The 26,109-nt window shown below is 34.6% G+C and overlaps 1 long non-coding RNA gene across 2 annotated transcripts in view; it reads right to left on the bottom strand.

Moving 5' to 3' along the window:
* Positions 1 to 483: 483 nt before the first annotated feature.
* The window catches only part of LOC131577586 (uncharacterized), a 28,006-nt gene continuing 2,380 nt past the window's right edge, over positions 484 to 26,109 (bottom strand). The window contains exons 3-6 of one of the 2 annotated variants that reach the window (XR_009277246.1): positions 25,819 to 25,951; positions 19,984 to 20,109; positions 4,168 to 4,282; positions 484 to 644 (exon numbers count right to left, since the gene is read on the bottom strand). This is a non-coding gene — a long non-coding RNA (uncharacterized LOC131577586). The remainder of the gene's footprint in view (positions 645 to 4,167; positions 4,283 to 19,983; positions 20,110 to 25,818; positions 25,952 to 26,109) is intronic. The other variant, XR_009277247.1, reaches the window with a different exon arrangement.

Raw genomic sequence — 26,109 nt, forward strand, 5'->3', positions numbered from 1 at the left:
TGCAAGTTATACCACCCATTGTGTTACTTCCTTACATGAAAATAATTAAAATTGCAGTGCTGCAACTTTGACTAATTGCATTAATATGTAACAGCCTGAACCAGAGTCTTGAGCTACATCTATACTTCAAAAAGGGCATCAGGAGGACTCAAGGAGCTACAGGCTGTTCACCCTAAACACCTGGGACAGTTAAGCAGCAAACCCCCCAAGAAGGTATTTCAACAGACATAAAGGACATGTACTGATTACACTAGAATGATTTTTGACCTCTTCAAAGGTCTTTCAAAGTCCCATAACCCATGATATTAATAGAAACAAAATAAGAATTTATTAAAGGTTTTACTGAACTTCTATCCTTCTATTAAAGTCAACTAGAAATTAATTTATATATACAGATACATTTTGATTTTTTTGTTGTATTAAATTAACTTTTTTGTTTTGACAATATTTTACAAAAAAAAAGGCGTGGCTCAAGAAGTATACATAAAATATGTTTCTCAGTCATTCAGCTTATTTAAAGTTGACCAAACTTTAGATGCCATACCAGAAAGTAGAAGGGGCCAGTTTCACTTTAGTTTTGAAGGGGCCAGTGTTCACCAAAGTGTAAACTGTGTTCTTTGTGTATTGATTCAGACTGAGTGCACCTGTGTGGATGAAATTAATCAGATTTATAATTGAACTGAATTACCCAAGGTAGTTTATCTTACGGCGATGTTTCAGCAGGTGGTGGTTTGTTAACACGCCTTTCTCAGATACAGTTTACAATCTGTTCACTAGTCAGAGCACCAAGCAGGTGCACTTCATTTGCTTGGTTTGTCTTAAAATGAATTCTGATAGTTGAGCAACATGGTCATGAGACAAGTTCTGCCCAAGTGATATTGTACATGCAATGAATGAAGATGAAAATGTTTGCAGGGGTGCAAGTTATTAACAGAAAGCAAATTACCTCACTGAAGGTAAGAGAAAAACGTAGTCCAACCTCTTGATAGTACATGTCTGCAGCGTTTTATCCAAAACATTTTAGATTTTTTTACTTTGATAGAGTTTAAAGTGTTTCTTCAGAATATTTATGTGGCTTTCTTACTAACCATGAGTGTTTTATTTTGCACAGCCTTCCACGGGTTCACTCTATACTAAGCTGCATCTTTCACTATACTTGTAAAGGGAAGAAAAGGTAGAAAGGACCCTTGAGAGAGCTACCAATCCACAAAGCATTGAACAGACTAGAAAACTAATCATATTCCTTGAAGAACTGGATAGAAATAGAGGAGGTGACCCTTGTGATAAAAGGGGAAAACTAGTCCTTATTTCTTTCTCATTCCCTGGCACACGATGCCAGATCCACTATAAAACCTTGAGGTGGAGCAGGGAATCACAAACAAAAATTGATCCCATTTGATCTGATTCAGGCAGCTGATGTACAAGAGCATTATGGCCACAAGCCAGGCAAGACTGAAGTCCAGCAAGTGGAATCCTATCAATGCATACATAATAATGGCCCATATATTCAGCTCTCAGTTGGTTCTCTTTAATAACAATTTATAACTTTTAACTTCTAACTTTTAACTTTAACTTTTTTTAACTTCTTTTTAATAACAATTAATAACATTTTAATAAGTAAGGGAGGACAATGTCCAATATTATTGCAGCAAGATGATGTGAATCTGAGTGTATTACTTGGAAAACAAAGAGTTAAAATCACTTGAGCAGATGGAGCAAGTGTTATATGCCAAACAGCTAAGGTTAACTTTTGGTCCCTGGATGATAAGCAGGTGCTGACCATTCACTTTGCAATTAAAGATCACAACAAAAACAATTTGCATTTAAATGTTCTGAAAAATCAAACCTGGTGTCTGGTCAGCAGTGTGTGGTCCTTTGGTAACATTGATCCTGTTCCTAAAAGATCACAGGCTGTAATGAAATTTCCTCATGTGGCACCTGCCTTCCCTGAATATAAAGAAATGTCCCAGCCTGGTACGGTCCAGTCATTATCACCTGCTATTGTTTTTCCCACGGAGTACTCATGAAGTCCTAAGAAGGCTGCAGACAATCAAGAGGGACCTCAGGACCTTGGGATATGGAGCACAAAATGTGTTCTCTTCTGTCCTGCCAGTTTTAGGGAACAATGGGGAGAGAAACAGGAAAATCATGCAGAATAATACCTGGCTTTGAGACTGGTGTTATTAGCAGAAATGGGGGTTTGATTATGGCTAGATGTATGGCTCCGAGCCTAATGGTAACACGCAGGGTGCATGCATCTCAAAGGGAAGAAAAGATCCCAGCTCTGGACTTAACAGGGCTCATTGAGAGAGTATTAACTAGATTTGAAGAGGGTGAGGGACATAGCCAGGCTTAACATGAGGTATGGGAAGGAGAAAACTATTGCAACCACCCAAAAGTGGCAAAATGAGACTTAAAGAAGGGACACCTCCAGCGAGCACAAGTACCCAGAGGCATAACAACAAGAATGGATTGTGGGGCATCCTTTTGTACCCTCACTGGGATATTGACACAAACAAATACTTCTTTAAAGTCCATGTACACGAATGCACACAGTGTGGAGAACAAACAGGAGGAACTAGAGATCTATGTGCAGTCACAGGGCTTTGATCTCGTTGTGATCACAGAGACATTGTGGGACAGCTCATGTGACAGGAACGTTGCCATGAGCAGCTGCAAGCTGTTTGGGAAAGACAGACTGGGAAAGCACAGTGGTGGAGCTGCCCTCTATGTGAAACAACTCTTGAAATGTATCAGGCTCTGTCTTGGGGTGGATGATGAGCAAATTGAGAGTCATGAGTTAGGATAAAAGGGCAGAGGAGAACAAAAGGACAGGGTAGGATAAAAGGGCAGAGTAGCAAGGGTGACACTGTTGTGGGTGTTTGCTACAGGCTCCTGGTCAGGAGGAGGGAGTGGATGAGGCCTTTTACAGGCAGCTCAGAGCACCCTCACAGTCACAGGCTCTGGCTCTTGTGGGGGACTTCAAGCACCCTCACATTGCTGGAGAAGAAACACCGTGAAGCACAAACAGCACAGGAGCATCCTGGAATGCACTGATGGCAACTTCCTGACATGGGGAGTGGAGGTTCCCACAAGGAATGGTGTGCTCCTTGACCTTTCACTAAAAAACAGAGAGGGCCTTGTTGGAAATGGGTCTGACGTATACTAGCAAAGCTGACCAACCACAGTCTCCATCAATATAGTTCCCTATATTTACCAGGTCATGTTTGCTTATTACCTGCTAAAAGTGAGAATATATTATATCTTCTTGTTAATTGGTAATGCAGAGATAGTACAACTATAAAAATGGCCCACATTTGGTTATTGCTCATAAATCATCAACAGAAGCTCCCACTAAGGGCCTCTTCCCATCAACATTATCAACCTCATACAAGGTAAAACGAGGAAATCCATCCCTGAGTTCAGACAGTGATGGTAAAAACAGAATTAAAGGATACCACATTTTCCAAGTTGTTCTAAAAATACAACATATATCATTATTATACATTCATTAACATACCATTATTTTAGCTTCTGATTTCTAGATATAACCAGTAAAAGGATTTTTGTCTCAATACTAAGTTCAATATTTTTAATTTAATTTATGTTCTGACTGAAAAAGGAAAATTAAATTATTGGAAAAATTCATAGGAGTATAAAAAGGTTTGAATCCAAAATGACCCAATTCCTGACTGAAAAAGAAAGATGTTCAACTGAAACTCACTCTCTCCACTAGAAAAGTGTGGTTTTTAGTCACATTACATTTTCTCATACATTTTCTCCATTTTTCACATAAAATATTACCATTAAACCTTACTTATTATTACTTATTTTACTTACTTATTGCTCTGCATGTTCATAAGTATGACGTATTTATCACCATATACAATTTTCAAAATCTTTATAGGTGCATTTCTTGCAGGCTTTCCTACTGATGCACAGGTTGGGAACTTTAAAATTCCAAATATGTCAGTAGCCCCATACACAGCCTACAAAGTAAGACCTGTATCCCAAAGGCATTACTTACTAAGTGTATGCTTGTATACATATATTATAATATACATATATTATAGTCCAGGTTTACTTATGCTTCATATGGAATAGCACTTTCTGTACTACTTTTTTCTAGATTAATTTAGGCTTACATTTAAATATGCATTTACTTACCCAAAATTTGCAGTACTTCTTTTAGCCTGCTACCCAGAATTCTTCTGTTCAGAAAACTGTGTTTTTAATTAAAACTTTTCCTGAACACCCTCAGAGACAGAGTATCCCCTTCAACCTATGCCAAAAAGTGTATAGCAGTTAATCCACTGAATATTTAATTGAAATCCCATTATCAGCATTTTCAACATTGGTTTCACTTGGAATTTTACCCATTGAAAATGCATGAATAAATAATATTTACTTTCACATCTGCAACTACTGCAATCGCAAATTCTTTCAAGTAACTCATACATTTTTTAAAGGGTTTTAAGTATTTCTATGCCATTCCTACCACTTTTTCTAAGAGTTACAGAAATACACCAACTGAAGTGCCAATAATGTACGTCTGGATATGCTGAATCATATCTGAAATTTTTGTTATAAATATGTATGGCACAATCTGCATTTGTGCATGAATATACACACTTATACCACACAAATACCAAAAAAAAAGAGTGCCAAATTCTATCTTTGGATTCAAGTTTGAGATCAAGACTCAAGTTTTGCTGGAATCTATCTTCTAAGTACAAGGAGATAGCATAAATAGCTTTGCCTTTTCTCATGACAGAAAATGCAATCCCAGCAAGTTTAGCTTGTAGCAATAGCTGGTGCATGGTGGTCTGCAGCGAAAGAAACATCAAGTAGGACCCTGTCTTAGTGTCTAGTAGTCAGTTCCCAGCCTGAGGGACCATTATGTTCTATTTCCTGCTACAGTGGACATTTATTTAATCATACAATGAGAACATCATTTCAGTTAAAAGCAAATGGAAGACACTCATGACCAACTCCCACAGCTCAGTGTCTTAAGATAATGTAATGAAGCCTGACTTTAAATCCATTCATACTAAGGGCTAGGACTTGTAACATCCATCTTGCCCTTGTCAGTTCAGATAACGCACACCTGGAATTCAGGCTTTTGTGGATCACAGTCTAAGATTCCCTATTTTCCACATGCATTCTACAGGAAGCTTAAGTGACCATGCTGAGATTACAAATGTGACTGAATAACACCATGCTTAGAAAATACATGCTATAATTATGAACATAAATCTTCTTTGTGAATCCTGACTAATTTTTTCGAATCATTGAATAAGCTATTAAATTGCCTCAGCATCAAGTGGCATAGCCCTTCCCAGGCTTCAGTCTCAACATTCCCTTCTTGTGAGTATATTCACATTCACATAGTCAAAACAGTGACAGTGCTGTCTTTAAAATTAGACCTGCTTCTTTTTCTCAATTCATTGATTTAAGCATACATAGGTAGAATCAGTGTAGGCATTGTTTTGAGCATAATTAACACACAGACAAATGATTAGTGACAAAGAAATTCTGACATAGCAGCTGTGCTTTTCAGATTAATCTTTATCTCATAAAACATATATGTGGTACAATTTTATTAAACTTGCTAAAGTCAGTCATAAAGCACACGCTATTACTGGTGAAGCAAAATTTTCTGCCAGGGAATTCATTGCATGACTCCTGAGAGGTGCTTTTTCTCTTGCTACACTGTTAAAGAATGAGTCGATTCTAAGTCAAGCTTGTAAAAGACAAATTACTATTTAAGGCAGAATGAAAATAAATATATTCTGATAAAAAGACATACATAAACAGACTTATTTCAATTGTTTCCATAAATGTTCACAAAAATCTGTGTGCTTGCATTGCATTTTCATTTTTGGTTGCAAAAGGGAAAAGGAGTGTTATTTGTATACAGTAGTTAAGTCAAATGGATTTAAATTTTCAGTTGAAACTGATTTAATGATGTTGGCATTTCATGAGTTACTCCTATAATAATGACAAAAATTTGATTACTGAATCCTACAGGACTCCCATCATCATTTAATCATGTCAATATCCTAAGTAAATGCTTCATTGAAATTTCAACCACATCAGAACTAAGCAAAAAACCTCACCATTCCACCCCTTAATCAAAACCTACATTAAACGGTTTCATGTTCAGAATCAAATCCAAAATGCTTCACATTCTGCATGAAAAATCCAGCTTGCATTTAAAATAGGCAAACACATTTTAAAAACAAGGAAATCTAACATCAGTCACAGTACTGCTGGTATGTGCTGTTATTTCTACTTGCACATTCTCAGGTGGAACCTACATACATAAAAACCAATTTAGCTCTTCCTTGCTGAATTTATATACTAGTCATTAAAACTTTCCTCACCCTAGTTTCATTCTAACTTGTATCATTAAATTAGTCTTCGGTTTTTTCCCTTAATTTTAAATTATATTCAGTGGTAATATGCAAAGAATTAAATAATAATTCTTTAACTTAGGAATCAAAATATGTACAAAATATTATTTACATATGTATTATTAAACAAAAGATTTGATCTGACGGCCTTATTCAAGTCAAAACTGCTTCAGGCATAGGTATACACTTCAGCAAGGTTTTTACTTAAATAAGAGCTGGAGGGTCTGGCTTAAAGTAGTAAAATAATGAATTATGCTAATTTCATATTCGCAAAGACATTCAGCTCTTATAAATAATTTAGTAAAATCAAAATTACTGTTGGTGTATGAAAATGAATTAGAACAAATGTAGGGAACAAAAGTATCACAATTACAATAGTAAAACCATTATAACCTTATCCCACTAAAGACTAACATTTATCTTTTAAGATTATTGAGAAAATACTTAAAGAAGCAAAGCATTGTAATGTAATTTTCAATCTTTTTAAAAATTTAAATGAATTTAAACAAGCATCTTTACCAAAGAAAACACAAAGAACACATTTTTAGCTCTTTTTTAGGCTTTTAACAAAATCAGTAGTTCTTTCTTGCTCTGCCCCTGTCACATAGGCTAAATATGCTGGGCCACATTCAGTTCATCTTCTTTAACAGGCAAGCACTGAAACTGCATTTTGACTAACAGAGTACAATAAGCAGTAGTCTTTGATCCACTGTCCAAATGCTTAAATTCCCTTTGAATAGAGTAATAAACCCTTATCTATGAAAATACAGAAGTTTTACTTTTCAAAGTCAAATGCAAATATGTTGGATTTGATAAAAAGGGTTTACACACAAACGTTCATCCAAACACATTGAGTAAAAAGGGATAAGAGGCAAAGAAATAAAAACTAGAAGGCTTTGTTTGAGAAAAATGCTGCTATACGTAGAAAAAAGTACAAGAATTTCATTAATTAAATTAATAAAGTACATGTTTGAAAACTACTCCGTACATTTATACCTTCCAAGAAAAATATCATTAAAAGTTAAGATATAACATTCTAGCAACGCAAAACAATTTTTGGTCTTATGCGTATTGGTTCTCTAAGCAAAGGAAAATACTGATATAGCCCCATGGCTGTAATAAAAAAAATGAGCATCATAACTGTGTCTAACAAGCATACTCCAAAAATGAGCACAATTTTACACAAATATTTACTGTGCCCTCATATTCATACTCAGCATTCTTTATTCTTTATTTTATGTGTTTCTATTCTTTTTTTGGTCTAGTGTCTTTGTTTCCATTTCTGAATTCTCCAGCTCTGTTTCCATTTCTATATTCTGCATCTGCCTATCTATAATTTACTGAATTATAAGCTTGCTATACTTTCCTTCTTTCTTATTCTTCCTCTCCTTTTACATTCCATCTTTTGCTGCTTTACCATCAAGTGTAATATGCTGCTGTCCAGGTTTGCCGTTATCTTGCAGTGGTTACTGTGGTAAAGATCATTTCAAAAAGAACTGGTGGCAAACCAGATGGATATAAAATGGCAGCACATAATCTCAATTGACCTTACACAATGGGTAGTCAAATGTAAACAGGTTGAAAAGAGCTTCATGCACACAAAAGACTAAAAGTGGGAAACAAAGCTATAAAAGCTGATAAACCTGGTGCTGTGTTTAGTTACAGTAGGTAACTATCTTCTGGACTTTGCTGTGGTTTTTAAAATTATGACCTGAAAAATCAATTATGAAGCAACTGTACTTTAATGCTAAAGCTTGTGTGAACTTTCTGGTCCTGATGTTACTTGATGAGCAGCATCTCTGCCATGAACAAACTGATGACTTCACCTTTCTGTACTGTCAGCTGGCATCTTTCACAAGCTTTGAGTCCCCTTTAAAATACAAAAATAAAGATTTCACTGTCAAAACAGGTTTGACCTGACAGATGAATTGAGTGAGAGAATTCAGAGATGAAGACAGTTCATTGCCCTTCAGCAATCTCTCTTATCTGGGCTGAAACTGAAAGACAGTAGCATATTTAATTAGATGCTTTTGTAAAAAAAAAAAAAAAAAAAAAAAAAAAAAAAAAAAAAAAAAAGTAATCTTTTGTCTCGGTCCTTTCCAAACCCAAATAAAGACAAAATACTACTGTATCCTGATTTATACATTTCCCATTGTTTCCCCCTATTTTTAAAGTATCTACTACTCTGACTTATATGTTTGGGCAGCTTATCTGAAATAGTAACACTAAGGACATCTTTAACATAAAATAAAATAGCTATTTTTTTTATCTTTTAAACAACACAGGTACAGTGCTATAAAATTATAAAATAGCTGTTTGTTTATTGTAACTATTATAAAAATGCCTAAGATGTTAAAATATGTATGCATATAAAAGTCCTATTAATTAAACTAAATATAAGAAAAAATTAATACAATAAATCAATTTAATGAATTAATGATTTAATGACAACATAATGATCATGAGCTAACAACACATGCAATAATTTTTCATATGTGGCCTTCTCTCTTGATTTTTTAAACTATGCATGTTCCTGTTTATTAAAGTTTTTATTGAGGAAAATTATATGCTTTTAATGATTACTAATATAATTTCTGATTTGCCAGGATACCTAGAATCAGATCAGCTTTTTTTTACTGACAGGGCTCAAGTTTCTCTTAAAAATGTATATACATCCATTCAGCATGACACAAAAATTCAGCACAACACATTCCAACCCTGCCAGAAAGGAAGCAAAAGAAAACCTGAGTATTCTGTCAGGTTCCGTTTTGAGCAGTCTGGTACATACAATTATGATTTTTCTCTACCATGACATTAACATTCAAAAACCAAATCAATCAAACAAAAAGTTGCATGAGTTCATGGGTGAGTGGCTTGATTCCATTATTCCATTAATGGTTTGATTCCATTATTTTATTAAGAGTTTAAAGGAGTAGTGGAAATATAAATCCCTCTGGGAGAGACTCAGCATATTCATCCACATTATCCAACTAGCCTAGCTGGCTGCTTGAGCAAAGACAATCCAAGAAATTGGTCTGATTTTTCCCCAGGGAGGAGCAAATTCACACTGTCTGTCCCAGCAACTTTCCAATGTAGGTTGAGTACCTTATCATCTCCACCAGTATGTAGTTAGCTGATGCCCTGGTGTTAATCAGCCCAGTGACTTCTGTTAAATTTTCATACCAGTATTTCCCTGCCCCAGCATCGAACAGTTTCAGCAGACTTTAGCAGTCCATCATACCTTTCAACCTTTACAGACAGTAGTGAAGAGACTATTGTAAATATAATGCTTTTCCTTTACATTCTAGAAACACATTAAACCTTGGAAGGAGGAAAATAAGTACTTCAAGATAAAGAGAAATTTGGGAAAATTGAGAATGACAAAACTATTTTTAAATGTATTTGTGAAACACAAAGTTTATGTTCTTTACCTTCTAATAGCATCAGATACTTCTTTTGAAGTTGAGTTGTGCTGTACAGTGGCACTAGGTGGTATTAGGTATATGCTTTTCATGAATGTATATCTGCAGAACAGAGGTTATATATTTATAATTTCTGGATCAGTTGTGAAGCATATACAGAAAAAAGATGATGATGATGATGATGATTATTATTATTATTATTATTATCCTATATTAAAAGCTGAACATTAGAAGAGATTACCCATATATTTAAACACTATTTCTTGTACAGGTTCATTAAATTGCAGTTAACATTGTCCTAAAAAAAATTCACAGTTCTACTTTATTCTGTCCTCACATATGGTTGGGTATTTGTATAAGACAGAGAGAGTTCAGACAAGCAGGAGACTAAATAATATTAATTCTCCAGTGAGGACCTGATTTTTCCGAGTCTAAGAGGGTTCCAGCCTGTCAGTGGCTGATCTGTTCCCAAGGGAAAGTCTCTTGAGAGCAGCTCTCACTCAAGGACTATTATTGTAAATAATCTCATTTTCTCAAAGCAGTTCTGTACAGCTGTGGTGTGTTTTCTCTTGTCCCACCAATGGGACAGAGAGGTAGTGTTCCCTTTACCAATCACGTTAAACCTGTAGTGTAATACACTATAAAAAGCTGAAAAGTTTGGATAATAAAGCTTTTCCTCAGCATCTCATTCTGGTGCATGCTGCTGCATAGAATCCACACTTCTACTTTGTGTCCAACAGCGACACTACAGATCACTGCTCATCTCAGAATTTATTTATGTTGCCTTAAATCATCACCTATATGTTATCTGGGGTTACCTTTTTCCATAAAAGTCTGGTTTTCATTTTTCAACTGCTAGTTTTGTATTTTTAATGGACATTCCTTGAGGTCTACTGGAAGGTTCCTGGTACAAATTGCTGACTAATGAAACATAAACAGAAAATGTCAAAATAGAGGCTAAACAGTTTTGATGTATTGATAATTATGCCAAAATAATTTGTTTCCAATAGTATTTAGTGTAACCAGTACCAATGTTCTGATTTATTATACCCATAATCTTTTTTACTTTGATTTCCAAAGTTATTTTGGCCTTGCAAAAGTGAGAAAGTAGTGCAGCTCTTGTGCCTATATTCTCATATTTCAGTCATGGTGTGAAATCACTAACTACAGGTAGCATGCATAGATCCCTTTAAGAAATGTTAAACTCTTTTTGGTACATTTAAGAAAAATTAAATAATTTCATACAAAACTACAGATTTTTATTTCCATTTCAAAGAGGAAGCCATTAACTACTTGTTATCGCTCCTTTCAAAATGCAGGTAACCTACAGACCACATAGTATTTTTACATGCAATTGAGTTGGAAGGACAACATAGCCAGTATGTTCCCAAATTCTCAGTGTGGCCGTACTTACCTCACCAGTGTGGGGTTATTCCCCTTCCAGCTTCCAGTTCCCATTTCTGAAATTATTTCAGTCCTCACACAATAGTAAACATCAGAACTAAATAGTATACACCAGGTTTGTAAACAATCCAGATTCCCTGCGACTTCCTTTTACTTTAAGGAAAGACTGGATATGTTGCTCAGTGCCATGGTCTGGTTGACAAGGTGGTGTTAGGTCAGACTCAATGATCTCAAAGGCCTTTTCCAACCTGATTGACTCTGAGTCTGTGATACTGCAAGGCTTGCTGTGACTAGATGTAGACTGGTTAGTTCTTAGCAATGCAAGAATTGCATCAGGCCAAGATTTAGATTTAATGTCCCAGTGGATTAGAAGTAGTCAAAGCTTATGTAATATCAGTGCAGTGATATTTCTAATATTATGATTAATGCATATGGAACTCTCATATATACTAGCAGAAAACAAGAGGAAAAAAAAAAGAGGAAAAGCCAACTACATAATAACAGAAAAGGTTGATATAAAAATCCCATTGAAGGCAAAATATAAACTGATTTTCATCATGAAAATATGTCTTTATTTTTATAATGTGATCTTTCACATGAAGAGAAATTTTAGAGAATGTAGTTATGAATTTAGGTATGATACAAAAGATAAAAGAAGGACTGTAATAAAAGTTTATAAAATATTAAGTGAACCACAGATGGCATTCAGCTTAATTCAGGAACAGCAGAATAACCAATAAAATTCCAACACAGATAGAAATAAATGTAACTTTTATTACATGACAGATACTTTCCATGTAGTTCTTACTGTTTAAAAAACTAATATCTCAGTAACATTTAAGGAACAATTACATTTATGCACAGCTACATTAACTTATTAACTAAAAAATTTATTAAATAAATCCAGCATAGAAATCAAACTTTGACTGACAACCTTAAAGGAAAAATTCCTTTATAAGTACTACTGAGCTCCTTCCATGATTACCCAGCTGTCCCCAGGTGAGAGAAGGATGGATCTCAGGTTCAGGTACTCTATGGCCTCATCACTCTTCACTGAAGCGCACGTTGTAGGTTTGAAACCAGTTAAGCTAAGAAAAGATTAGAACTCAGAACTCCCATTTGCCAGTTAAGGCCTCAGACAATAGTTCATGAAAATATTTCTCTCTTCTCTCTGAGCCCTTTCCTTGTGTTTTCTAAAATAGGAGAGTGGTCCAGCTGCCTGTACCCAAATGGTAATGGGACACAGACTCTGAAGAAAGTATTACACCATGAATCTCCATTTCTCAGAGGTGACTATTTCAAGATTTCATGTCAACACCTTACTCTAAGAAAGTGACAATATTTCCATATATTATACTCCTTTTATTAACATTGTCTAGCTGGTTTATGAAACATTCTGTGTGTCAGGGGTTGTAAGTCCCATTATGCAAAGCCCAGAAATTTCCTTACATGTCCTTGGCATGGCAGCAGGATGAGGGAGGGGATTCTGCCCCTCTGCTCTGCTCTGGTGACACCTCACCTGGAACCCTGCATCCAGCTCTGAGGAACCCAGAACAAGACAGACACAGACCTGTTGGAGCAAGTCCAGAGGAGAGACAGTTGATCACAGGGCTGGAGCACCTCTCATAAGACAGACTGAGACAACTGGGGCTGCTCAGCCTAGACAGGAGAAAGCTTTGAGGAAAATTTAGATCACCTTCCAATACCTAAAGAGACTACAAGAGAGATGGACAGGAGCTTTTCACAGGGGTCTGTAGTGATAGAACAATGGAATGGCCTTTAACTGAAGGAGGGTAGATTTAGATTAGATATGAGGAAGAAATTCTTTACTGGGGGGGTAATGAGGCACTGGAAAAGGTTGCCAAGAAAGGCTGTGAACTCTCCGTCCCTGAAAGTGGTCAAGGTCAGACTGGATGGGGCTCTGAACAACCTGATCTAGTGGAAGATGTCCCTGCCCATATCAGGTCCTTGGAACCAGATGATACTTAGGGTCCCTTCCAACAAAAGCCGTTCTATGATTCTGTGATTCTAATTTGATAATTTTGAATGAAAAGTGTTACAATGAAGGTCCATTCTTTTTTTTACTAATTTCAAATAAAAGCAACAATGTTAATAAAGTCTTCCTTCCACCCACTGGAAAGATTCAACCAGGTGAAAATATTTATCATCATAAAGTATTATATTAACATGGAACTTAAATTTTTGATGCACTTTAATGATTTCCCTTCTATAGGAGCTATTGCCTCCTGCAAATGGCATATACTAAATAACTTCTAAGTGATTGGTTTATAAAGTAAAAAAAACATACCTCCAATTAGAACCTTGAATCCTATTCATTTACTTCTGTATTATACTTGAGTATTAAAAAGTTCATGCAGTTACTATAGCCAGCTGTACACATTTTGTCCCATTTTTTCCACATACTATATTTTTAAGTAATGGTTCTCCCACAAAACAACCAGCATAATTTTACTCAAGTAGTGGCAATATAATATATGTCATCATGATGAAACTGTTACCTTTTACAGTCAAATTTTGAAGAAATCGTAGAAATTTCAATTAAATCAGCAGGGTGTTTTCTGAAGTATCTAGACACTGCTGTGAAACATTTTCATAAAAGTATTTAGACAGTGGCAAATGGTGTGAAACCATCAAGCCACTTGATTTAGAACCCTGAAAGACTTCCAAGTGGTAGCCATTTCTGTCTACCATAAGTCTTGTCCAAGTTCACATTCCTTACGTACAAGCAAGAGGCTTAAGTGCTACAGAGCTAACTGCTTTGAGTTACCAATATTCAATAATTACGTGAATTCATTTCATGAACTCATCAACTAGACATCAGTTTTAAAATACACTCAAATTATACTTAACACAGCCTAATAAAATATTATTATAATAAATATCAGGTTATTTATGCATTTGTTCTAAACCCAGAAGAATACAATTGTCTTATAAGCTGTTTTAAATCTAACTCTAAGCAATTTAAATCACAATGGTTTTTAGTTATTCAAGTAAGCACTAACAAGCAGATAATTATGTTTGTGCAGTCCATTTTTTATACCACAGGTATCTGTGTTTATTTTTTTTTAGTTCTCATATATTCTATGAAACTAATTTTTTTGGAAGCTGTTCTAGGAAGAACATATGATATTGTGTCTGTATCATGAATTGCTGATGAAGTACATGAAGTACATTAAGAAAGACTGAGAAGATTCATAGATGAAGGAACACCTAGTTTGTCCTTTTTCAATGAATTCAAACAGTTCACAAATTTAGAAATTTATTTGTTAGATGATTCATTATTTGCATTATGGCCAATTACAATATAGATAAAAGAGTACTGTAAAAACAAACTTGACTTTCCAAAGAAAAAATATTAGGAGAGCTAAAAAGAATTATTACTCACAAATGGAAAATTTAGTAGACTGAGCAAAAATGCCAACCTCATCAAATTAAAAATGCAGTCAAACTGTAAAAGTAAGCATATGCCAACCCACAAAGATATCTGCTCCCAGTAACTGTGAAAGCAGTTACAATATTGTGCCAAATCACACTCTAGAAGCAATGACAACTCATGCAGGTAATACAAATAATACTGCAAAAGGTAAAAGCATGCTGCTCTTCATAAAATAAAAATACTGCTTGAAAAAAGCTTTCAAACAGAAAGCTATTTGTAAGTCAATGTGAGTTCATCAATATATCATAATCACAAGTCTTAATCTTTGCAGAAACTATTATAATAGACTATATCAATAGTAAATACAATATCCAAACTAAATGCTTTTGAAAAACAACTAGATAGCCCAGTTTGAAAGCTTCTCTGTAATGACCTACCAAAACCACAATTAGGTGCAGCCCTGTCTGATTCAAGAAATCTGATGTCTATTAGATTCATTCCTGTTTGACTGGTATCTCATATTTTTCTTCATTTGGACTCCCAGACTGGATCTATGACTGTTGGCACTCCAATGCACAGTTTGTGAAAATGGATCCTTCAGTCTGTCTCCAAATCTGTTTTAGCTCCCATCATGAGTGTAAGTGCAGATATCCAGTATGGGTATGCGATATGACAGCAAGGACAGACAGAAGTGGGTGTCTCTCTGTTCCTTTGGGCTGTGTTTTAAACTCAAGCCAGTCTAACAAAAATTTCAGCTCACCTATTCTCATGCTAACTCCTAGATGCAAATTTTGTAATAGCCAGTGTTTGTTTGGCTCCTCTCAGAGGAAGAGTGGAAGTGGTGTCTAATTGTTAGCTGCTGCAGCTAGTTAAGGTTGTTTGTAAATCCTGGTTCATATAAACAAGTAATTGGGTTCTTCTCTGCCTCCCATCTATGAGATACAAACCATTTCTGAATAACCTGAACTCTTCTGTGTACCCTAAAAGTACACAGTACTCTTCTGTGTTGTAGGGGAAAAAAAAAATCTAGTGTTTTGAAATTTGCACCTCGAATCAGGAAAATGTTACATCAAGTGTAAATAGCTCTGCCTTCTCTCATCTCACATTAACAAGATTTCAGAGGTTCCACTGGTTGAGTGTGCCTGTTCCAGGACCACTTCCACCCCAACACCTATAAAAGGTAAATGCTCTGCCAGTGCAATCACCAGTATTGGACCTCTGCCTTCACATTCTCAAAAACTCTTGAGAAATCCACCACAGATAGATCCTGATGAGGTGCTAAGGGGCCTCTTCACTTAAACGACATTCTTGCAAGAGAATCTCTGCTATTCACTTTAGAATGCATGGATTCTCTAGGATGTTGGATTCAACATGAATGTTGGATTCTCTAAACGTTGAAACGAAAATAGAACATTCTTTATCATCTTCTGTTATTTTGTAACTGAGAATGTAAGCATTTAGTCTGGAAAAGATGTCTAAGGTCATCTAGTTCAATTGTTAACCTAGCATGATCATGTTAACGAAAAAACATATTCCCAAGTGAACCTCTTCTGGTGCAACTTTTGGCCCTTCTATGATGGTGAAAAAAAAGTTCCTAAAATTTTATAAGAATTGCTAATATTGCTATTTTGTCTATAGTCTCTTCTCCTTTAATCAGGTGTCTCTTTTAACAACCAGGATCCATCTTCTCCTTTATTTGGTAATTGTAAAGCAGTGGTGTCACCCCTAAGCTTTCATTTTTTTAAGGCTGAGCAAACCCCATTGTTGCAATCTGGTGTCGCACATCATGATATCCACCCCTCAAATCATAGTATCATAATAAACTGAGCTATTTTCTCAAGTCCTCAGAAAAAATAATCAGAACAAGACAGGATCTATTTGCTTACCAGTTCTTAGAGAGCACTGGATTAATCATATGCCCTTGACTTTACCTCATGAACCCAAATGGGAACAATAGGATTTGTGAAAATCCTGTTTCTTATTAATATAACAACAAAAAAGTTATTTCATTACCCACTTTATGACAAATATTCACCCTAACAATATTTGACTAAGGAATCAACAATAGCAGATCATTTTTTTTTTCAGATGGAAATCATGTATCAATTTCTATCAGTGAATTATTAAATTGATACAGCAGTTGAATCAAAAGATATAAGTGAACTTGTATCACATACATAATACCTATCTTGTCCTTCAGAACAAAGTCAAAGGTTGCCTCTTTACAGAAGACCTAGGATTTGGTTCTCCATCTTACTACTGCTGCAAACAAAATGCATTAATTGGGTGCACAGCAAGACACTGCAAACTGTGGAGGATTGCTTTAAATTATGTCCAGGAACTTAAAAGTGCCTAATAACTCCAAAAAGTGATCTCAGTAGTTACAAAATCAATTTTTAAAAATATTTGGCATATTTTGAAGGATTCATATTCCAGTTTGACCATTCATATTCCAGAAATATTAAGTATGACCAATTGATCCATTACAAATTTTTATTAAAAATTGTAATAAAGTAAGAAATAAAGAGCTAAACCATGAAATAACAAGGAGAAATAATGTTAAAACTAAAATATAGAAGTATCACCAAAACAATTGTATACCAGCATATCCATGATAAAATGTAGGCTGAAAATCATGTTATTAAACATTAAAATTAATAAAAATCTGGAATCAAAGGAGAGAGCAAAAGCAATTTCTTAAAATTACTCTTAAAATGGAGCTTGATTATTGCACAAAAAGGGTTCTTATCTCGTGGTTTTATATGGCCATTTATATGTTACCAGAAGAGAACTGGTAACACTTATCAACATCAGTCAGCAGCTGAATGTCTTCCCACTTGCTCCTACTCAGATGTTAATTCTATTCTTGAAAGTCTTGTTAAACACGGAGAAGGAACTCAAAGAATTATGTACTTTGAGACTTAAATAATTATGTTGTTAATAAAATATTTTTAATAGTAAATATGAAAAGCCAATACAGTGCAATGTTTCTTCCAACAGCATTTTCATAAGTGCTTCTGCTTTGGGAAAAACACATCATGACTTAAGACTTTCATATGCTTAGTTCAAGAAAATCTAAGTTTCAGATGTAGTGGTTTGAACCACTACAATAATCTCATGTCCTTTAGAAAGAAACCTAGCTGGCCTACATCCATGCTTCATCTTACTAAAGAGTATCAGCAGGTTCACACATTTTGGAGGAATAAAAAAGTTTTGCTCAATAGATGTTTCTGCTCAATATACAGAAAGCCTATAAGGAAGCCACTATAGAAAACTCTTAAACATGATGGTGTATAACACTGAAATTTGCAGAACTGAAGGGAAGTTTTATTGGAATAGCATGTAATTATTTCTCTCCACTCATGGTACCATACTGAAAAAATATGTGGCTGAAACTAGATTTAATATGGGTGAGAAAAATAGGCATTTTGGCAAGGGTAAGTTGCTTCACTATGGCTTCACCCTAACAAATGCCTCTGATTACAAGTTTTCAGAATTGTTTCCAAACTTAGGATTCTAAAGAAAGTAATATTTGTGTAGTTGTGGACAGAAATATACTTTATCTTCAACTGGACAAGATATTGAGTATTTTCATTAAAAAACTAGTATTTAAACAATTATCCATGTATCTGGCCAGATCACTAAAATACCTAAACAGTAGTTTTACCACAGTCATTCAGAAACCCTGCCTAGAACAGAACATACCAGCTTATCTTTTGTTAAACATATTACATCTGTGATTCCTTATTCTGTGATGCATGGCAATTCAGCCCCAGACAATTCAAATTGATAAGAACTTTCACATAGTTTCACATAGTTCACATAAATTTAACATTACTGCTACCCAATTAGATTATTTGTATAAAAATCAAGCAACTCCAAGAACTGCTAATAGAATTTCAAAAACAACAGAAAGCAGATTATCCATTTATCTGCTACATTTAAATCCAAAATTACACTCAGATCCATGAGCTTATCAGCACATTTTTTTCAGATTAGACAGAGTCTAAATGTTAGGCCTACAAGATGCTGAGACAATTCCATCTCCTAAATTACCAAACATATGAATGTGGGAACTTTCTTGTTTGGTGGTATTGAAATTACCCATCATTAAATTAAGAGCTTAAAAATATGATTCACTCTGCATGTATATTTCTTATTATAATTACCTTAATTTATCATTTAACTGATGTTTTAAGCAGGAGATATGCTTACAGAATTGATTACATAATTTCCCTCTGAGGAAATAACCAGGGCCTTCATCAATGAATAAAATACATGCATATTACTCCTAAATACAATATCAGAACCCAATAACTTTATTATTTTGTTATTTTGTGAGTTCTAATACTATACAAAAATTTTAAAGAAAAGCTTAACATTAAACTAATGAAGTCTAAAACTAGACTGTAATATGGTGCCACAGTGATATCTCAAACAATTTCCAAAGTATAAACCATTACTAAGATAATAAAGAAAAAAAGATTCATGCTGATGATCAGAAATACCCTAAATATTTCCAAATATATACAGTGAACTACTCTGAGACAATTCCAACAGAAAAAAATTGGTGTTTATTGTAATTCCCATGAATATCTGTTTTAAGATAAATTTAAACATCAAAATAAATTTTGTAACATGTATACTCTTTTGCTGTCCGTGTCAACTAGCGAGTTTCAATTACAGACTGTAGGAAAAAAAAGTAAATATAAATCACTCTGTCACTTGCACAGAACTTGTACTATTGTTCTTGTTCTGTCACTTGTACCTGTGCTTATTTCATCACATTGCAAAACTGCACACATTACAAAGCAGCACACCCTAACATCTCTTCTTCTGAACCTTAAATTTGTCACTTGCATATGACTGAGAGGAAATTTGATAAGAACATAGCAACTGAAAACATCTTTTCCTGTGTCAAAGCTACATGAAGTCTTTCATGCTCATTAGTTAATTTAAATGAGCAATCAGAAGTCATGCACTTTTGGTTAATTAGTCATTAAAAATAATAACTGAGGAACTGTGTGTGAAGTATAAAAGTTAAAAGTAAGCTGAAAAATAAGGTAGGCTAAAAGAAAAAAGGGATATTTCTGTCCAATGTAATTTAAACAGTCCTGAAATATGCATTAAAATATTGATACTTTTGTTTTCTTCCCACCATGACCAAAATTCAACATGAAAAAAGCAATATTGAACAAGATCAAAACCAAACAATAACAAGGAATAACAATTGATTCAAAGAGAAAGCTGGCTGAATTTAAATCATTTATCTATTCAAATATAATTTTAAATTTCAATAGTTCATTTTAAATCCTAATGTATTTAATCAAATTTTAAAACTCACCAAAAAAATGTGGGATCATATCCTTAATGCCTGTCTGATGTAACAGATGGGTCAATAGTGAAATACATTCTTCTCCAGACTTCAGCTGCATTCTCTTTGTGTTATTCAGCAAAGTTGCCATGACTCCTAGCAGAAGCAAGGTAAGCTCATCAAAACACTTAGCAAGACAATAGCTGCAGTCCATATTAGATGTTGTGTCCAGTTCTGGTCTCCTCAGCCCAAGAGAGGTGTGGGATTACTGAAGCCAGGCCACAGAGAAGGAAGGCCTTGGAGCATATATTGGATTCTGAGGAGAAGCCACAATAACTGCTACGGGTGGAGATGTGGAGGCTCAGGGGGATCTCAGCAATGTGTATAAATTCCTGACGGAGTGACTGAAGTAAATAAACTCTTTGCAGTAGGATCTGGCTACAGGACAATGGGTACAAACTGAAAGGTGGGAAATTTCACTCAAGCATAAGAAAAAAGCTTTTTTACAGTGAGGTTGGTCAAACTCTGGTACTGGTTAATCAGAGAGATTGCAACATCTCCATGCTTGGAGATATTTAGAATCTGACTGGGTAGGGTGCTGGGAAATCTGCTCCAGTTGACCTGTCTGTGAATAGGAGTCTGGATAACCCCCATAAGTGCCCTTCATTTTTAACAAATATGATTCTATGTGCTTTTGTATCAATGACAGATTCTCAAAACTCATTCATTCTCTTCTTTTTTTCCCTTTCAACATACACTGTTCTCCCAAATACAGATTAAATCAATAGAAAAGTACTTGGATATATTTTTATATTCTGTGTCTACATTCTGTGATACTACAATCTCCTTTCCAAAGGCTGTGTTTTCTAATTAAAAAAAATAAATAATTATGATGTCACCTTCCTCAGCTCCTAGCATTACATATCCATTTTCCTTGAAACTCCTCTTCCTATTACTTCCTATTACTTCCTTGAAACTTCTTCCCACAAGTGTAAGCTTCTTTTGGACCTTCTGAAGATTATCCATGATTCACAACCCATTCAAACATTAAAATATTTCCTTCCTTCCTTCTTCTACATCACTAATGGCACTAATTTTAATACCAAATTTTCAGTCATTTTTCATTAATTTTCATTCATTAAATCTTTTTTTTGATATTGAAGGTCAACTGAGAATTCCTTATAGTTTCACTTAAGAATAAATAATTTCCTAATAAACTTTTCTATTTTGAACATATATATGAAGGAACATCTATAAATGAAAGTTTATCATCTACTTTATACTATTCATAATTGTTATCAAGACTCCAGTTGCATATCTAGCCTCTCACCCAGAACAAAGATGAAATTTAGAACCTGATCAGACTGAGAACATATGTAAAAACTAATTGCTCTTCTACAAGTCCAGCATTTTGCAAGCAGATTGCCTTGTCTTGTCAGAAGGGATTGAACAGAAAGCATTTATAAATTTACAGCTGAAAAATACCTATTTTTAAAAGGCATTTTGTAATCCAGGCTTAAATCAGCCATTTCACCCTGTCAGTGCTGCAAACCTGCTCTAAAATGCTTTAGAAAGTAACCTTCTGTCTTCTTCCATGAAAGAGTAACTTCTAATAAATTGTCTAAAAAGAAAGCTGAAGCATCTGCTGTGTAACATACAGAATCTAGCATAATTTAATGTCATAAAAATTAATTAATAATTTACCAATTTTCTATACTATTGGGATCTAAATGCTTTATATGGAGCAGCTCTCTCCCTGCCTTTTCTTTCTTTTTTTTATTGTGGAATCTTATAACATACTTTGTTATTCTGAGACCAAGAAAATGTATTAAATATATCTTTCTGGGTAGGTAAGAATACTATGGGAAGAAAAACATTTTCCAGGAACATGTGTTCTTTTTTCCTTTTCTTTTTTCTTTTTTTTTTTTTTTTTTTTTTGGGTGGTGGGGTTTTTTTTCAATAAATAAATAAAGCTGCCAGGGGCAAGTCCTAGCACTTCTACTACAGTGTGTCAGGTTCCAGCCAAGAGCAAATATTTATGTCTGCATGCCACATTAAAACATCTTGAAGCAATAAAGCTGCATTCAGAAGACTTTTGGAGCCATCTAGTGATCTAGTGGTACTGGAGTGAAGTCAGATAAAACCTGGGGATCGTGGACATGAAATGCAGTCAGTTTGGCAGAGAAGGGAGAGATGTGCTTCATTTCTAGCAGTTTTTTTCCTCAAACACATTATGAAATGACACAATTTTTGTTATTCATGTTTAAGAAAGAAATATCTTTAAAAAGAACTTACAATTAATGTAAAAGTTCAAACATGCAGGATGATCTGAGGGTTGATTTAGAAACATCATCCCCTGAAATACATAAATCCGGAGTAACCAGGAAAGTGTACTGCACAGTGTAAGACATGGCAGCTACAGGAATTAACTAAAAGACCTAAATTATTTTCTTTATCTTCTGTTGTTTAATTTGCCAGTGGTAGATATACAGTGGTCAAGAATGATTTAATAAACACATTTCCTTTCCTTGAAGAAGCAATTCTCATCATATGTCAGACATATTCTTCAACTTATATATTTTAATTGCCTCTTGATTTTAACACTGTGTGATTGATTTAACAATGTGTGATTGCTTGATTACAGAAAATTTAAATCTTTCAACATTTGCCTCATGGCAAAATTTCACATCTGCACTCAGAGAATTACCTCAGCTTTGTATTTATTTCTGTGTACAATTTAAACATTACTTGCTTTAGTGCACAAACCTTTCTATAGAATTTATCATGATTATTTCAACTATCTCATCACTAGAGTTTCAGATAAGATCATACAAATTTTGGGAGTTAATTATGAGAATATATTTGGTCTTCCTCCACATAATAGACAAGTTTTCAGGTGGAGGTAATAGGATAGGTAATAAAAACCACATTAATTATAGAATGACACTGCAAAATATGAAATTTTTGATCTCTCTATATTTATAACTTGCTAGAATTACCTAAATGTACAATTTGTACCTAAATGTACAATTGTCACAACAATGGCTTGAATTCTTAGGAGCTAAACTGAAATCAAATTATATATTAGATAAACAACTTTTATAAACTTCTACTAATAGTCCTTTCCCTGGTTATATCATTTTGAATGCTTATCTCTTTAAATAATAGTTTCTCCATTAAAGAAGTCGTAACATGAAGGATAGCAAAACAATATATTATTATATTCTTCTTCAAAACTGCCTCATTCTTTCACAGTTGACCTGTTACTGTCTTGCTGCATGGGAAGCATCACAACTCCAAAGAAGGTGGCTTTGCTTGAATTTTATAGCCATTATTTGAGTAAGGGGCTTGCTGTTAAGGGCCATAGTCATAATACACCCCTTTGTACCCCCAGAGAGGGTGACAAAAGATATGTGGAAGATAAATATGAATTATTATTCTGTTTTATCATTAGAATAATATCATAATATATAAAAACACTGCATAATATCAGACAGAAATTTATAGGAAATTAGGTTTCATTTTCAGTTCACAGAATTAATTTTTCAAATTGTCTATTCATAACACTCTGCTGTTCTGGAAAACTGTGGTGCTTTATGATTATGAGATTTTTTCTAAATTACCCTTGGATTAAGGGTCTTTTCATGCTATGATGTTTAAACACTGCATTATATAAATTTTCTAAATATTATACAGTGTTGTTTGTTTTTTAATTTCACTAACATAATATAACAATGCATTGCAGTATATTTGCACTCTCAACTTATTTCCTTCCTTAAGAATACCTTGTAAAAATTAAACCTACTGTCATACCATACTAATTTAACTTTAATTCATGTTATCTAAACCAAGAAATTGAACATTCCAAATCCCACCTGGATAACCAGAGTTTCACTGAACCTAGACCTTCGGAAGTTTGTATACGTTAGAGCAAAAAACTTAAAACCAAAGAAACAGTCTGATTTCTAACATATTTACTTGATATTATATGACTTATTACAGATAAATTGCCATCTGGAAGGCCCACAGATAGTACTGTGAATTATTGATTTAATCTGCAAAAAAACTAAATCATACATCATTAGCTGATGCAAGATGTTTAAAATATTTTCTTTTCAGAAGCATTCCTTAAATATAAACACTAGTCCCACTGTCAAATACTATCTTTGTTCAATGCAATATGTTACTTGTCAGTATTTTGGAAAATCTGTCATACTTGAGGAATTCCAAGGCTTTCACTGTTTCATGTCTTCTATCACCAAAAACCTATGTCATATTTTTTCATAATTTGTCCAAAAGACTTTTCTGTTTGGAAGTGGCTTACACAATTTAATCAACCAGAGAAGTCACTGTCAAGTGGCCTGATACACTCTCTCCCCTGAGAAAATAAGCTGCCACCACAGCTTTTCCACTATCTGCTAAGCCAAGAAGTGAAAAATTGAGGCTTGGAATTAAAAAGGATTTCCCACAGAGGAGTTCAAATCAGAAAAAAAAAGCAGTCAAATATTCATAGTGATAATCAAGTAACTCTAAAACCTGCTTTCCTCACCTACTAAAAAGACATTGCAGGCACCATTTTGCTTTAATTTATGCAATATAAAGCCCTGGTATAATTAATGATACTGCAGTGATTGCAAACTTCTATGTAACTTCAATCTATTCATTCAAATAAATTTGTATTTATTGATGAGGACCCAGAAGAAACAAAGATAGGCTGCTAGTGTAACAGGAAAGGTAGGAAAGCATAATCCTCTCTCCAGCATAAAATCTGTCCTTAAATGCAAAAACTGCAAGTGTTAGATGAGAAAAAATGTGAATAATCAGTGAGACAGAGTTCTATACTGGTGAGATTCTATCAGCAGATATATAAGGCAAGGAATTTGTTGGACATAAAAATCTATGTTCTCTCTTTCAACACCCACACTGTCTTTAGCCTGGAGTCAACCTCACTCGTGTATCTGTACAAATAACCAGGGACAGGATGCCACAAAGCACAGTACTCTGTGCTCATATTCATACCTAAACACTCTCCAGAGGATATTCAATTGTCCCCATTGGAACTGTGAATCTCAAATAAGGACTTTGTTTGAAAGGGAGCCAACAGACATTCACCAGAAGTGTGTCAGGGACTGCACTAACAGATTGGAGATTTCATTCCAGCCCTTGCCAGTCCTTAGGACCATGCCTTGGCCCTGTTCCATACAGTATGAAGGTGCACACTGAGTGCTGTTACAATTCTACAATTCTACATGGGGTATGCGTTAATTGGTTGGCAATGGTGTAATCTAGGTTTACATTTTAGTCCTTTAATTTCCATTATAGCTACCCTTTTTCTAGTTTCAAAGGATATTTGTGGAGTACAGCAAAGCTCTTAAAGTAGAAAAATATTAGAAGACAATTTACAACAAAATCCTGGTCCTTCAAAATATCCACACAGAAATTGCTACATTTACAGTACTGAATGAGACAGTGACAATACCTATTCCCCAGTCCCAAAATCACACAGCATCATCTTCTAATCCATAATACTTAGCTCAGTTAGTTCTCAAAATAAAGTTCATGCCCATTAAGAATGATGTCTGGTCCATCCTGATGTCTAGACTAGGAACTGGGGTATGATTTGGTACAAGCCAAAGGCATGTCACAATAGAGATAATTGAGTTCTGGTATCCCAATATATCTTGGGAGACAGTTTAATGTACTGATAAAGATGCAGCCAGAGGCAAACAGACTATGGCACTGTGTATTATATCTATTGCCTAGAGGTCTCTTTCTGACCATGTTACTGTACCACTTCACTGGAAGAGAAAATACAAGGAGGGGAGATAATAAACACCAAGGTTGTATCATGACATACAGACACACCTGGAGTGACCACCTCAGCCCAAGAACTGGTGTTCTCAAGTAATTAAGTCATCCACTCCATAATCACTTAGATCTGGTCTTCCTGCTTTTCAGTCCATTTCCATGAGCAAACAGAATTTGGCTCTAAACACAACTCAACAGAGAGAAAAGAATGAAATATATTGTGCTACTTCCAAACTGATATTTTTTTAATCCTCCCTATTCCCAAAGCACTCTTATGAGGCACAGCACAAACAGCTGTACAAAGAGAAATGTTCAAATTAGACCCAAATATTTGTTTCATTAAAATAG

The sequence above is a fragment of the Poecile atricapillus genome, chromosome 3 (assembly GCF_030490865.1).
Source record: "Poecile atricapillus isolate bPoeAtr1 chromosome 3, bPoeAtr1.hap1, whole genome shotgun sequence".
Lineage (NCBI taxonomy): Eukaryota > Metazoa > Chordata > Aves > Passeriformes > Paridae > Poecile > Poecile atricapillus.